This window comes from Trachemys scripta, chromosome 2, assembly GCF_013100865.1.
Source record: "Trachemys scripta elegans isolate TJP31775 chromosome 2, CAS_Tse_1.0, whole genome shotgun sequence".
Taxonomy (NCBI): domain Eukaryota; kingdom Metazoa; phylum Chordata; order Testudines; family Emydidae; genus Trachemys; species Trachemys scripta.
In genome coordinates, this window is record NC_048299.1 from 2,720,095 (window position 1) to 2,735,809 (window position 15,715).

A 15,715-nucleotide genomic window follows, 5' to 3' on the forward strand; every position below is an offset into this window, starting at 1 on the left:
TCGGCGTGTGGCCCGGCGGAGGCGAGAGGGCTGCGTGGAGCCACTGAGAGATGACACGCCAGCCCCGGGGCTCGCACGTGCTGGCTACCCCTGGGGACACGCTCAGACACACACACACACGCAGTCACGAGGGCACAGGCCTGCACGCCGACACCCCCGGGCCTGGGAGAAGGGCAATGGAGGACCAAGTGGGGGAGATTCCTCCAGCCAGGACTGGAAGTGTAGCCCCGTATTCCCTGGGGCGCTCCATTACAAAGGCCAGGCCGGGGGCAGCAGCAGAGAGGCCCTCCCCGGCGCCAATCACCCTGCCAGGGGCCCATCCTCTGGGAAACCCCTCCCATTGCTGACCCCTCCATGTACCCGGGGAATGGAGTGGGAATCGGGCCTGGCTCCAGGGTTAGATAATGTTTTGGGGAGTCGGTGGGGAGGGGTGTTGGCTGGGTACAGCCCTGGGCATCACCAACGCCCACTGGGGAAGTTGGGGACCACCTTGCCTCAGTTTCCCCATCAGTGTGATGGGGATAATAACACCGGCTTATTTAACACAGTGGCCGTGAGGTCAAATCAATGCCTGGGGAGTGCTAAGTGCACATGGGTGAAGTTGGGGCAGCACTGTAAGATGTTTGGGGTATCAAACCCAGAGCCCCCTTTTCCCCCCATGTCACAGTCTGAGGCTAGGTGGAGCAGGTCAACTGGGGAGTTATACCAGGCAAGCATGGTTCCCATTGGCTCAGTTAGTGGGTTTCCTCCTTTCTGACGCCCCTTGGCGGGGCTGTGGTAACAGGCAGGGCGCGTTGCCAGGCAGCACATGGTTCTGGTGCGTGGCCATCCCGGCCAGGCAGACGGAAGCAGCACGCTGGGGTCTGTGCCATAAGCCAGCCGTTGTCACTGCCCAGCTGGGTCTGCAGTACCAGGAGCAGGCGCGCTCCAGGGGAAGGCAGTGGGAAGCCACCCACGGATTTCAGATCAGGCCCCCAGCGAAGCAGTGGGGACCTAGGCAAAGCCCTTGGTTACACGGTATTGCCAAGTCGTTTGTTCATGACCAGAGGAGTCTGTCTCTCCTTGGGAGTAACTCGGCTAGATGATCATGATGGGCTAGAGTCGATGAGTCTGTGACCCACACGGCGGAGGCTAAGCGTTCTGATAGACCCGTCCTCAATCCACCCCCAGCGACATTCATAACAAACAACGGTCCCCAAACTTTTCAGGGTCGCACCCCGCCCCTTACCCCTGTTCTTGCCCCTCTGCCTCTCTGGAGCCAGGGCCAGGAGCGGGGCCACGGCTCCCAGGAGGGGAGGGGGTTATGTGGACAGGGAAAGGGGGACCGCGGCTGGGTGCGGGGCTGGGTGCGGAGCCGCAACTGGGCCAAAGCTGGGGGCTGGGGCCGGGGCCAGAGCAGAGCTGAGAATGGAGTGGGGCTGGGTGGCACTCCCTTTCCGCCCCGTGGGGGCTGGCCCAGGCCCCATTGTGCACCCCATGAATGTTCCTCCATGCCCCCTTAGGGGGGCGTGCGCCACAGTTTGGGGACATCGGGTATAAAACTAAAAGCCAGAGACAAAACGCACTGGAGCTGACAGCAAACATTCCAGACAACGTTATTATCACCATCGTAAGCAAACAGTCAGCAGGGCCAGATCCTCCGCTGGTGTCAGTCAGCAAGGCTCCAGTGGGGCCAGATCCTCCGCTGGGGTCAATCAATGTAGTATTGCTGACTGCAATGGAGCTACCCCAGTTCACACCAGTCTGACAGCGTCTCGCAGGTGCACGTCCGATGTGGCGGGAAATGCGTCTGGAAGCGCTCTTGGAATTCAGGCTCTGCTACACCCAGCTTCCTTGGGCAGGAAACGCGAATGGTCAAGAACCCGCCTGACGCCGACCTCGCTGTGAAGGGAGCGATGGTGGAGCCCTCACACTGCTTACAGGAGACCTTGTTTTGGTACCAACTTGTACAAGTCCCAACCTGGTATTTGGTGGCTGACTTTTACCCAGCTGATCCCCCCATTACCTCCTGCTCTGATAGACCCATAGGCTCTTTATGAGAAAAAACTCTCCCCAGAGCCGGTCCCCAGCATGGATTATGGTATCTTCCACTGACTGGGTGCACTGAGATGCCCTTTGGCTGCTTGTAGCTCCCAGTACATGTGGGATGGGCCATCTGAACTGAGCAGGACTTGAGAGGTGAGCTCTTAGACTTCTCCAGTCGTCTTGAGTTGCTTCAGAGAGGTTCCTTTCTGGTTAGAAGCCCGTAGTGTCACCAAATGGTGGCCAGCTTGATGACCAAGAGCCTTGTCATCCAACCAGGAGGTCGGTCTTTCTTAGCCTCAGTACCCTGCAATACTTCTCACCACGGTGCGTGGCTTTCCATTCAAATGTCAATAGCTATGGTTACTAGCTTCATGTAGCTATGCCAGAGAAACATTAGACACCTATGGTAGAGCGAGACCCTTCTTGTTATGTTCACGGCATGTGTACACACAGAGACACTAGGTAAAAACATAGAATACTCTTGCTGGAAGGTTGCAACATAGCATGACTTTGTTTCTTAGAATCCAGAACCCTAACAATCAAGATCCCAAAACCAGAGAGAGACAAAGCAGGCTGCTCCCTAAAGCAGAGAGGAACAACTCACCCCTCCTTACTCTAGGCTAGCTCTGCAGACTGACAGCAGATGACCCAGATCTCAAGCTTCCCTACAGAGCCCTCTAGCCTTCAAGCAGGACCAGGAAACAAAGTAAGACAATACAATAGCTTGTAATTTTATCACAGTTTTCGGTACACTACACTTGTCACCAGCATGTCTGTGTTCCTGGACAGGGATGATTTTCTCGATCATGGGGTATGTTTCTTCTTTGCTGGAGGACGTGGCAACCTTCCACTTCTAGAGAAACTGGTTAATGACTAGAAGAGCCAATGACCATTGGATGAGAACGTGACGCCATAGGCTATTGTATTGTAGGTCCACAAGAACCAAAGCACCGTTCAGTTCTTGAACCCACCTTGGTGTGGTGGAAAACTCACTGAAACAGCTCTTTGGTGACCCTTTGATCAGAGACGGGAACCTTGCATCCAGAGCCAGCTCCAGGGTTTTTGCCGCCCCAAGCAGTCGCCCCCCCCAAAAGCTGCGATCGCGATCCGCGGCACTTCGGCAGCAATTCAGCGGGAGGTCCTTCGCTCCGAGCGGGAGTGAGGGACCATCCGCCGAATTGCTGCCAAATAGCTGGACGTGCCGCCCCTCTCAGGAGTGGCCGCCCAAGCACCTGCTTGCTAAGCTGGTCCCTGGAGCCGGCCCTGCTTGCATCTATCCTTGACTACGTTGTTCAGGACAAGACAATTCCTGTTGGTTTGCTGAAGGCTGGGCCGCTTGCGAAAGTCGTCCTGACGGCGCGTTCACTGGTGCACTCACTTGCACCAGCCCTTCAAGGAGTCCTCTTCTGATTCTCACTGACCCTGCACGGTGACACTAGAACAGAACTGGTGCCTTCATCCCCTGAAGGAGGTGTTGCCTGCGTGTGGAAGGGTGCGCTTGGGGTAACGCGCTGGGCTAGACCTCAGGAGGCCTGGATTCAATTCCTGATTCTGCCCCAGAGTTTCCACCTGACCTTGGACAAGTCAGTCGGCCCCAGATCCAAAGGTATTTAGGTGCCTAACTCCCAATGATTTCAATGGGTGTTAGGCACCTAGATCCCTCCACACTTCCCCACCTGTAAAATGGGGCTAATAAATCTTCCTTTGACGGCCTTTGTCTATTCCGAGCATCAGGGTGGAGGCGGGCCCTGGCTCTGTGTCTGTCCGCTGTGTTGTCACTGCCCCATGTGCCCGGTGTTCTCCTAGTATAATGCACTTCTAGATGCTGCTGGACTACATGCACTAGCCCCTTATTGTTAAAGGGAATGAGTCTCCAGTTCCCTGGTTTCACACGTCACTTGTCACGGAAAATGCCTTATTAGTCCATAGCTATTCCAAGACGGCGGCCGTGATGTATGTCCCACAATCCTCTCTCACTTCGGGCGTTCGCAGTGGCTTTTCTACTTATCTAGCACATTGTAGGAGAGCGTCTCCCACTCCCCTGGGGAGGGCAGAGACGTATAATCCCCCTTTTACAGCTGTGGAACGAGGCACAAAGAGACTTGTCTAAGGTCACACAGGAGAACTGGTGGCCAAGACAGGAATTGAACCCAGATTTCGTGCGTTCCAGTCCAGATCCTTACCCATAAGCTTACCCCTGGTGTAGGCTTTGCCACCCCGGTGAACTCATCGTGTTATTTGAACAACTCTTCATCTTCGACAGTGCAAACCCTCCTCATTGGCTTCTTTGGGGGGCACCGGACCCACTTCCAGCCGCCCCTTATGGAAAAGCCCCATAGAACTGAATTGAGAAGGGACAAACCAGCGACCAGAACTCGAGAGCAAAGAGATCGCTGGCTGCTAAACACTGCAGGGGGAATCCCAACCCTGTTTGAAATCAATGGCAAAACTCCCGCTGACTTCAACAGGGACTTTCACCCGCTAGGTTTGTACAGAGGTGAATTAAGATTTATTGGGGCCCTGGGCACGAAGAACATTTGGGCCTCCCACAGCCCAGGGAGGGGGGCCAGATTGGCTGGGGCCCGGGTGCCGTGCGTTAACCTGCCACTGTGTAGAGCAAGTTCTTTAGAACCTTCTTTAGCTTTGATGGGGCCCTGCCGGGTTTCATCCCTATTCAACTCCTTCGGACTTTCTGACAAGGGACGGTGGTCCCAGGTTCAATCTCCTCTGCCGACAACGCCCTCAGGCGTGCAGGGGCACACGCTGTGTTGAAGCTGGCTGCATTCAGTAAAGCTGTTAGCGCTGTAATTCCCAGGGCGCTAGGCTCTGCTTTCTGCAGCCCAGCTCGCCACGCCTGGAGCAGCCGCTCCTGCAAGCCAGAGCTGGAAGCCAGACATTTGAAGGGGCGGTGTGATATCTATGACCCAGTTCTGGTGGATCAGCTCTACCTTCATGAGGCTCTTTCCTGTAGCAGCTCACCCAGAGGTTGCAATGCAACAGCCGCCCCCGTACAGAACAGTGACGCTGGCGGCTGAAATAATGACGACACGGCCTCCAGTTTATAGTGACAGGTTGGGCTCTTTCACACCGTGATCATTTCATTTGCAGTATGAGCCTCTCCTCACCAAACCGCACGTGCTTCTTCGCTGAACTGCCGCCTGCCGTCACAGCGTTCATAAGTGTCATGACTGAATGATTAATATTGAAACTTGGCACTTACACCATATAGCGCCTTTCAAAATGCTTCCCCCAGGGGGGTCAGTATTCTCATTTTACTGGAGGGGAAACTGAGGCACACAGCGTTGAAGAGACATGACCACGGTCACACAGCAGGTCAGTGGCACAACTGGAAAGAGACCTCAGGCCTCCTGCAGAAGTGCCCCCAAAGTGGGGGGGGGGGACAGGTGTCTGAACTGTGGCCCCACCCCTGTGTGCTGGCCCCCCAAGACCCTGTACCGCTTCTTCCCTCGAGGCCCTGCTCCTTCGCTGCCTCTTCCCCCCAGACCCCTGCCCCCTCCTTGCTCCCCTCCACTCCCCCCCCACCCCGGTCGCTTGCCTTACAGCTGGTAAAAGTGGGGACCTGCCTCCCCCCATTCCGGCGCCCCGGCCTCCGGACTCCCAGTGCCGTGCTCTGACCGCTAAACAGCGCTTGCCTCCTTTAATAACGCGTCAGGGGCAAATTCCCAGCTGGTGTAAACTGGTGTTGCTTCATGACTTTTGAGCTGATGGACACCAGTTAAGGAGCTGGCCTGTGCCATTAGCAAGGGCCGGGGTGGATTCTCCATCGCCGGCCATTTTAAAATCAAGCCTGGACGATTTGCTGCGAGATCTGCTGCAGGATTATTGCGGGGACTCCCCCCGGCCTGTGGGACACAGGGGGTCAGACTTTGGGATCTGCGAACTCAAAATCTAGTCAGTTTCAAGCACGAGTGTATTGCTAGCATTTCTCTGACAAGGGCGCCCCGCAATCGGGACTGGGGGGCTGCCGGAGCGTGGTCATCGTGGGGTTAACTGGGTTGCCACAGTGTGAGAGGATGGAGCCTGTGCGCCACATCTCCCCACTGCCTGTGTGTCAGCAAGGGAGTTAGGCCCCGGGCTCCCATTGAAGCTAGTGGAGGATCGGGGCCCTGGTCCCCCAGCCCGCATTCCTGTGAGCAAAGGGTGATTTTTGTTGGGCCGAGCGGTCCCTTTACAAACGGCGCCCTGCAGCACACCCCCAGGAAATCACAGGCCTTGCCCCACAGAATTTACAGCTACTACGGCCCTGAGCTGGAGCGAGCTTAGCCCAGACGGAAGCCAATTAAAGGCAAGGGCTCCCGGATCTCATTCTAAGCCAAGCAGCAAGGCGCGCATATGGCAACAACAGGGGGTCGTAGAGGAGGGAGGCTGAGGGTAACAGCAATACAAGCATGTGATTACATAATAATACATAGCTCTTACCCGCTGCTTTTCATCAGCAGCTCTCAAAGTGCCATTATCCCCATTCTACAGGTGGGGAAACTGGGGCACCAAACTTTGCCCTAACTTGCCCGGGATCACTCAACAGGCTGAACAGAACCCAGCTTTCCTGGGTCCCGAGCTAGTGTGCTACCCTGTAGGCTACATTGCTGCCGCCCCAAATCATTCACCATTCCCCCCCTTCATTAAAAATGAATAAACATTAGCCACGCCCCTGCCCCTCTCTAGCCCAGGTGCCGCGCTGCCTCTGGGTCCTCAGGGCCAATTTTGGTGGCTTTACAGTCGCATTTGGCAGTACTTTCCCCTCTCCCCTGTGGCTGTGCGAAAGACGGTCAAAGACCCACCCAACCCACAGGATTGTGCAGGGGAAACAAAGCCACCAACTGCTGCTACCTGTACAGAATAAATATGCCTTCCCCCTCCATCCCCCCGTCTCTCCGAGCTCTGGGCCTCTCCGGCGCTGCCTGCCATGCTGGATAGCAACCAGAGAGGAGGGGGATGTTTGACGTTGACGGGGTCCCTTTAAAAAACGTGCCGCCAGAGGAGGAAATGAAAAGGCCGGGGCAGCGTTCAGGCAAGTCTGGGCGAACGCTGGGGAGCTGACGGAGCAGAGAGCGAGGGAGGCCTGGGCTGCAGAGGAGCAGGCCCTTGCGCCGGCCGTGGGCAAGGAGAGGCGGCTGATTCTTGATAGACCGAGGGAGTGGGGTGGGGGCTGGTTCGCAGTTACGCCAAGGCCCATTGCTAGTCCTCTGGCTGTGCAGAAGGAGCCTTCAAACGGCCCCCGGTGACGCCCCCTGTGCAGGTGGTGTCTCAGCCCAAGGGAGGGCTCTTTGCTGGCCGCCCCCAGGTTGAGGGGGGTCTCAGGAGGTGGGGCGAGAGCACGGTGTTGAGGATGGCACCGTTAACCTGCACAAAGCGCGCTGCCGTCCTACCAGAGATCTCGCGCTGCACCCTCATGTCTCCGGCGGGCGGGGCCCACGCTCAGCGCTCTGCCAGCAGGGACAGGATTGGTTCTGCCTCTTCGCTCCACCCGGGCCCAGCAGAGGCTGCTGCAGTTGAGGGGCTGATGCCATCATGGGGGTCCCCAGCGGCCTGCCCTGATGTCAGGGAACCCCGGTGGGGAGAGCTGGGTGGGGCAGATTCTCGCCAGACAATCACACCAGGGCTGTTTCCGTGTGGGGCCTGGAACTTTATCTCCCCCCATATGCCCAGCCTGGGGTACATATCTTAATGTCAGGGCTGAAAGGGGGGTGGAGGGCTCTGGATATGGGTAGTGGTACCTCCAGAACCGTGAGTCTTAACCATTTCCAGACTGTGGCCTCCTTTTCCTTACTGGGAACCCCCCTCTGCCCCACTCCTTCCTTCCATCTAGCCAGGGCCCTCTGCCGATTTCATGCCCCCCAGGGTGCGAGCCCCTGCGCTAGGGCATTGGTTCCAACCCTGCCCGGGAGAGGTCGCTACCGTGTGACGGCTGTAATGAGTGGGTGGGTCTCCACCCAGACCCAAAGGCCTGATTCAAAGCCTGGTGCTCACCGCTCGAACCCGTGCCCACCCCAGCACTGCAGCCGCCTAGGAATGGGTCTGGCTTGGGGTCAGAACTTTCCTGTAGAAAGGGGTCCCTCCGTCATAGCGGCTGTGTCTGTCTAGGGCTTCATTCTCCAGGGCTGTTAACCTGGTGGAGTTCGCCAGCCCGCCGCTGCATCTGCCCCTACTCTGTTCCCACGCTGCTGCCCCCGCTCAGCGGCTTGGGGATTGTTCTCCCACAGCTTTCACCGGCTCACTCATCTTTTGCATCATCCAGGGCCTGCAGCTGCCGTAGGCTCTCTAGCCCGGCTTGGGTTTCTCTGCACTCTATTCCCCAGAGCGCAGGGCCTGTCTTTTCCCCTTACCTCTGGCTGCTGGCGTCCTATTGCACGGCCGGTTTTTTACCCTGGCTGGCTCAGCAATGGGGTGCACTTCCTCCCCACAGCAGAGGGGGGAAAATGGCTCTAGGAAGAATGTGGTGGACCCCTTTCCCTTGGGTGGAGGAGGGGCAGCCTTTGTGCCCAGCGGCGCCCTGAGGCTGGTCTCTGTCCTTTACACAGAAAGGTACATTCTTTGGGCAAGTGAAACAGACGGAAAATCAACCTTAAAGGGACAGTGTCCGGTGGAAAATGAATGTCTTTTACAACCCCCCAACTCCCTAGCCTGTGTCACTAACACCCTTGGGCTGGTCCTGCGTAAAGGATTGTAGGAATCTGATCTGATTGTCACGGTTTTTGCTGCAGCTTAACTCTGAGTGTCAGCCAGTTTGAGGTAAGGTGAAGAGATTGGTCAGTTCAGGGATTGGCAACCTTTCAGAAGTGGTGTGCCGAGTCTTCATTTAATCACTCCAATGCAGGGGTCTCAAACACGCGGCCCGCGGGGTGATTTTCTTCCTCGCAGCCCCCCCGCCCTCCCCCAGTGTTTACCAGAACGGCTCCAGCCGGACATGCACCGGGAGCAGGGCACGCTGCCTGCCTGCCCTGCCCTGCCCTGCCCTGCCCTGCGCAGCTCCGAGAAGAGGCTGGAACGTGGGGAAGGGGGCGCGGAGGGGCTGTGTGTGGCTGTTGCTTCAGGCAGCGCCCCCAGTAACTCCCATTGGCCGGGAACGGGGAACCGCGGCCAATGGGAGCTGCGGGAGGCGGTGCCTCAAGCAACAGAAACACACACCCCTGCGCCCCCCCTTCCCCACGTTCCAGCCTCTTGCGGGGGCAGGGCAGACAGGCAGGCAGGCAGCCTGCCCTGCTCCCGGTACGCGCCGGGCCAGATCCTGCCCCCCGAACCCCTCCTGCACCTGAACCCCCTGCCTCACCCTGCACCCCTCCTGCATCCCGACCCACTGCCCTGAGCCCCCTGCCGCACCCCTCCTGCACCCCGACCCCCTGCCGCACCCTGCACCCCTCCTGCACCCCGACCTCCTGCCTCACCCCTCACCCTTCCTGCAACCCAACCCATTGCCCTGAGCCCCCTGCTGCACCCTGCACCCCGACCCCCTGCCATACCCTGCACCCCTCCTGCACCCCGACCCCCTGCCTCACCCTTCACCCTTCCTGCACCCCGACCCCCTGCCCTGAGCCCCCTGCTGCACCCTGCACCCCGACCCCCTGCCCTGAGCCCCCTGCCATACCCTGCACCCCAACCCCCTGCCTCACCCCTCACCCTTCCTGCATCCCAACCCCCTGCCCTGAACCCCCTGCCACACCCTGCACTCCTCTTGCACCCCAACCCCCTGCCCTGAGCCCCCTGCCGCACCCTGCACCCTGACCCCTTGCTGTACCCCTCACCCCTCTTGCACCCCACACCCCAACTCCCTGCCCTGAGCCCCCTCCACACCCCATGCCCTTCCTGCCCCCCCTGGGGGCAGGGAGGGGGCAGAGTTGGGGTGGAGATTTTGCGGAAGGGGTTGGAATGGGGGCAGGGAAGGGGTGGGGCAGGGGCGGGGCCTCATGGAAAGGGTGGAGTGGGGGCGAGGGGGGGAGGTGTCAGTAAATGCGGCCCTTGGGCCAATGTACTAGTCCTCATGTGGCCCTCGTGGTCATTTGAGTTTGAGACCCCTGCTCTAATTTAAGGTTTCATGTGCGAGTCATACACTTTAACGTTTTTAGAAGGTCTCTTTCTATAAGTCTATAATATAGAACTAAACTATTGTTGTATGTAAAGTAAATAAGATTTTTGAAATGTTTAAGAAGCTTCATTTAAAATTAAATTAAAATGCAGAGCTCCCCGGACTGGTGGCCAAGACCCGGGCAGTGTGAGTGCCACTGAAAATCAGCTCGCGTGCCGGCTTTGGCATGCGTGCCATAGGTTGCTTATCCCTGGGTCAGTTTCGCTTTTCTAAGGGGTTACTTTCACTTTCCTTCCTGGTCAGTTTCACCTGCCAGTTCACTCCCACTGGCAGGAGGCTGCAAGGTTGGGGTTGCAGAAAATGCAGGGGAAGGTTATTCCTTTCCGAGGGCCAGAGCCTGCTTCCATTGTCGAGTCCTTGCCCCAGAGGAAGCCCGCCAGCTCCCTCGGCAGTACGTGCCTTTGCCACACTGGTCTGGGGGTTGTTATAGGGCTACGCTGCACCCCACTAGGAGGTTTACACAAGTTCTGCTATCAAGGCTCAACTGTATGTGATAACTTACCTCTAGATGACGAGCTTAATTCTTGCATTGGAAAGGCAGCTACCACATTTGGCCAACTGACCAAGCGTGTGTGGGATAACAGGAAACTAACATTGAATGCCAAGATACGGGTCGACCAGACGTACGTTTTGAGCTCACTGCTCTATGGTGGCGAGAGCTGATCCATCTATGGCAGAAGGCGAATCAGAGGACTGGAAGGGGTCATCTAGTCCAATCCCCTGCACTCATGGCAGGACTAAGTATTATCTAGACCAGGAGTGGGCAAAATATGGCCCGTGGCCCAGATCTGGCCCATCTAACATTTCTGTCTGGCCTCCTCTGCCCTATCGTGATCTCCGAGTCCAGGTTGCTAAAAGTCCCGCGGTGCAGCGGGGTGCTCAGGCAGGCTGCCTGCCTGCTGTGGCCCCACGCCACTCCCGGAAGGGGCCAGCTGCTGCCGGCATGTCTCTGTGTGCCCCTGGTGGGGGGGGGGGAAGGCGGCTCCATGCGCTGTCCCCACCCCCAGAAACTGGTCAGTGGGAGCTGCAGGGGCGGTGCTTGCGGGCACGGGCAGCGCATGAAGACCCACTGCCCCCCCTCCCCTCAAGGGGCATGCAGAGACATGCCAGCAGCAGCCAGCCACAGCCACTTCCGGGAGCAGCGTGGGGCCATGGCATGCAGCCAGCCTGCCTGAGCCCTGCTGTGCTGCTGGCCAGGAGCCGCCTGTAGTAAGCACCTCCCGGCCAGAGCCTACACCTCACACCCCCTCCTGCACCCCTGCCTCAGGTCAGAACCCCTTCTTGCACCCAAACTCCCTCCCAGACCCTGCACCCCAATCCCTTGTCCCAGCCTGGAGCCCCCTCCTGCACCAAACTCCCTCCCAGAGCGCACACCCTTCACCCTCTCCTGCACCCCAACACTCTGCACCAGCCTGGAGCTCCCTCCTGCCCCTAAACTCCTTCCCACCCCCTCCATTAATAGAGTAGAAATGTGTGGCCCGTGATGACTTACCAAAATTTTTGGAGTGTCCCCCTACAAACATTATTACCCACCCCTGATCTAGACCATCCCTGACAGGTGTTTGTCTAACCTGCTCTTAAAAATCTCCAATGATGGAGATTCCATAACCTCCCTAGGCAATTTATTCCAGTGCTTAACCACCCTGACAGTTAGGAAGTTTTTCCTAATGTCCCTAAACCTCCCTTGCTGCAATTTAAGCCCATTGCTTCTTGTTCTATCCTCAGAGATTAACAAGAACAATTCTTCTCCCTCCTCCTTGTAACAACCTTTTATGTACTTGAAAACTGTTATCATGTCCCCTCTCAGTCTTCACTTCTCCAGACTAAACAAACCCAGTTCTTTCAATCTTCCCTCATCGGTCATGTTTTCTAGGCCTTTCATCATTTGTGTTGCTCTTCTCTGGACTTTCTCCAATTTGTCCACATCTTTCCTGAAATGTGGCGCCCAGAACTGGACCCAATACTCCAGGCTGAGGCCTAATCAGCATGGAGTAGAGCAGAAGAATGACTTCTTGTGTTTTGCATACACTACTCCTGCTAATACATCCCAGATGATGTTCACTTTTTTTGCAGCAGTGTTACACTGTTGACTCATATTTAGCTTGTGATTCACTATGACCCCCTGTCATAACTATAAAGGGAAGGGTAACAGCTGTCCTGTGTACAGTACTATAAAATCCCTCCTGGCCAGAGACTCCAAAATCCTTTTCCGTGTAAAGGGTTAAGAAGCTCAGGTAACCTGGCTGGCATCTGACCAAAGGACCAATAAGGGGACAAGATACTTTCAAATCTTGGGGGTGGGGTGGGGTGGGGTGGGGGGGGAAGGCTTTTGTTTGTTCTTTGTTTGGGAGTGCGTTCGCTCTCGGGACTGAGAGGGACCAGACATCAATCCAGGTTCTCCACATCTTTCTAAACAAGTCTCTCCTATTTCAAACTTGTAAGTAAAAAGCCAGGCAAGGCATGTTAGTTTTCCTTTGTTTTCTCAACTTGTAAATGTACCTTTTACTTGAGTGTTTATCTTTGTTTGCTGTACTTTGAACCTAAGACTAGAGGGGAGTCCTCTGAGCTCTTTAAGTTTGATTACCCTGTAAGGTTAATTTCCATACTGATTTTACAGAGATGATTTTTACCGTTTTCTTTAATTAAAAGCCTTCTTTTTAAGAACCTGATTGATTTTTCCTTGTTTTAAGATCCAAGGGGTTTGGATCTTGATTCACCAGGAGTTGGTGGGAGGAAGGAGAGGGAATGGTTAATCTCTCCTTGTTTTAGATCCAAGGGGGTTGGATCTGTGTTCACCAGGAGTTGGTGGGAGGAAGGAGGGGGGATGGTTAATTTCTCCTTGTTTTAAGATCCAAGGGGTTTGGATCTGTATTCACCAGGGAATTGGTGAAAGGTTTCTCAAGGCTTCCCAGGGAGGGAATCCAATTGGGAAATGGTGGCAGCGGGACCAGAGCTAAGCTGGTAGTTAAGCTTAGAAGTTTTCATGCAGGCCCCTACATTTGTACCCTAAAGTTCAAAGTGGGGATACAGCCTTGACACCCCCAGATCCCTTTCCGCAGTGCTCCTTCCTAGGCAGCCATTTCCCGTTGTGTCTGTGTGCAATTGGTTGTTCCTTCCGAAGTGGAGTATTTTGCATTTGTCCTTATTGAATTTCATCCTATTTACTTCAGACCATTTCTCCAGCTTGTCCAGATCATTTTGAATTTTAATTGGATCCTCCAAAGCACTCGCAACCCCCTCCCAGCTTGGTATCGTCTGCAAACTTTATAAGTGTACCCTACTCTCTATGCCATTAGCTACATCATTTATGAAGATACTAAACAGAACCGGACCCAGAACTGATCCCTGCAGGACCCCACTCGTTATGTCCTTCCAGCATGACTGTGAACCACTGATAACTACGCTCTGGGAGCAGTTTTCCACCAGTTTTGCACTCACCTTATAGTAGCTCCATCTAGGTTGTATTTCCCTAGTTTGTTTATGAGAAGGTCATGAGAGAGAGAGTATCAAAAGCTTTACTAAAGGCAAGATATACCACGTCTACCGCTTCTCCCCTATCCACAAGGCTTGTTACCCTATCAAAGAAAGCTAACAGGTTAGTTTGACACGATTTGTTCTTGACAAATCCATGCTGACTGTTATTTATCACCTTATTCTCTTCTAGGTGTTTGCAAACTGATTGCTTAATTATTTGCTCCATTATCTTTCCGGGTACAGAAGTTAAGCTGACTGGTCAGTAATTCCCCAGGTTGTCCTTATTTCCCTTTTTATAGAAGGGCACTAGATTTGCCCCTTTCCAGTCCTCTGGAGTCTCTCCCGTCTTCCATGACGTTTCACAGATAATCGCTAATGGCTCAGATATCTCCTCCGTCAGCTCCGTGAGGATATCTTCCATACCCATTGGCTTCACCTTATTCTAAATATCAAGTGGGAAAACAAAGTACCTGAGACAACAGAATCGCTTATTCACTATTCTCCAAACCAGATGTCACCGTTGGCTCGCTTGTCGGCATGGGACGGATGGTGGCTACATTCCCAAGCATCTCTTGTATGGAGACCCTGTGGGTGCTCCCAGGCCACTGAGCGAGGTTCAAGGCCATTTGCAAGAGGGATCTGAAAACTTTCGACGTCGGCAGCAAGCTGGGAAGGGGCATCTGGCAACGGGCCACAATGGAGGGCGTCCAAGAGGCTGAAGCGAGGGAGGTGAAGGGGAAAGTGCAGCGGCCCTCAAGCGCCAGTGCTGTGCTGGTTTCATCTTCTGGCCCTGCACCATCGGGAGCGAGGACGGCCGCTCAAGAATTGGACTTTTTAGTCACTTGCGATTCTGCTGCGTGACCCACGGTAACTGACCTGCTTTGGCGCTTACCCCGTGGTCTATTGAGATGGACGGTTGCCATCTAACGATACACACCCAATGTGACACGTGCCCCTGAGCCTGCGAACCAGATTAGAACACATTCGAAGTACCCGGCTCCCATCAGTTAGGAGCAGCTTGCGGCGGTGGGAGTCCATGGGGCCTTGGTGCAATGGTGTTAGAGTAGTGCCCGCAGGCCTCCAATGAGAGAGGGGTCCCGTGGCGCTAGGTGCTGCACATCTCATAGTGAGAGACGGTTCGTGCTGCAAAGAGCTCACAGTCTGAACAGACGAGCCAGACAAAGGAAGTAGAATCCCCATTTACAGATGGGCAGCAGAGGCCCAGAGAGAGTAAGAGCTTGTCTACATGGTGCCATAGTCCGCATCGGGGCAGCGTAAATTCTAGTGCGCGCCAACTGGCCCGTGTGGACCCTGCTGGTGGGCACTAAAAATCCCTATTTCCAAACAGTTCCACATTAACGTGCACTGGGGAACTTTTAATGCACGCCAGTGGGACCCGCACAGGCCCCAGTTAGTGCAACACGCTGGTACACCCTAGAATTCACGTCCCTCTGATGTGAGCTAAGGTACCCCAGGGACCAGACCTTAGGCCCAGATTCCCAAAGGTATTCAGGCTCCTAAGGGACTTGCTCGAGGTCCCCCGGAGTTGGGATTTGAAGCTAGCTCTCCAGAGTGCCCGGCTCTTCCACCCCCACAATAATCACCTCCCTCTTCTTTAGCACTTGCCTCCAGGAGCTCTCCAAGGAGGACAATATCATCGGCTCCATTTTACAGCTGGGGAAACAAGACCAGTGCAGTTAATGAACCATATTTTGGGTGCACAAACATGGCCCCATTGTTCGACGTTCCGGCCCACATGGTTTCCCGTAATCTCTACCCTGCGGCCCAAGCCAAGCCTGTTACTTCTCATTTCCCCTCCTCTCATGGGGATACCTGGTCCCTCCCCCTTCAGAGCATCCCTCCACAGCTCGTTAGCCTCTCGGGTGTCTCCTCCCCACACTGCATCAGGATTGCCTCCGGAGCCAGAGGTTCAGATCCTCCTCTCAACCCTTCCTCCTGGGGAGGATGAGTGCGCTGAGCAGCCTTCAAGACCTGAAATCCACGTGGCTGAGGGGGCGTGAGCGTTCGTCAAATTAAACCTGAACCCCCTTGGTTCTGTGTATTCTGCACAGCCATGAAAGCCTCCATCACTGCCCATGAAAGACCCGCCAT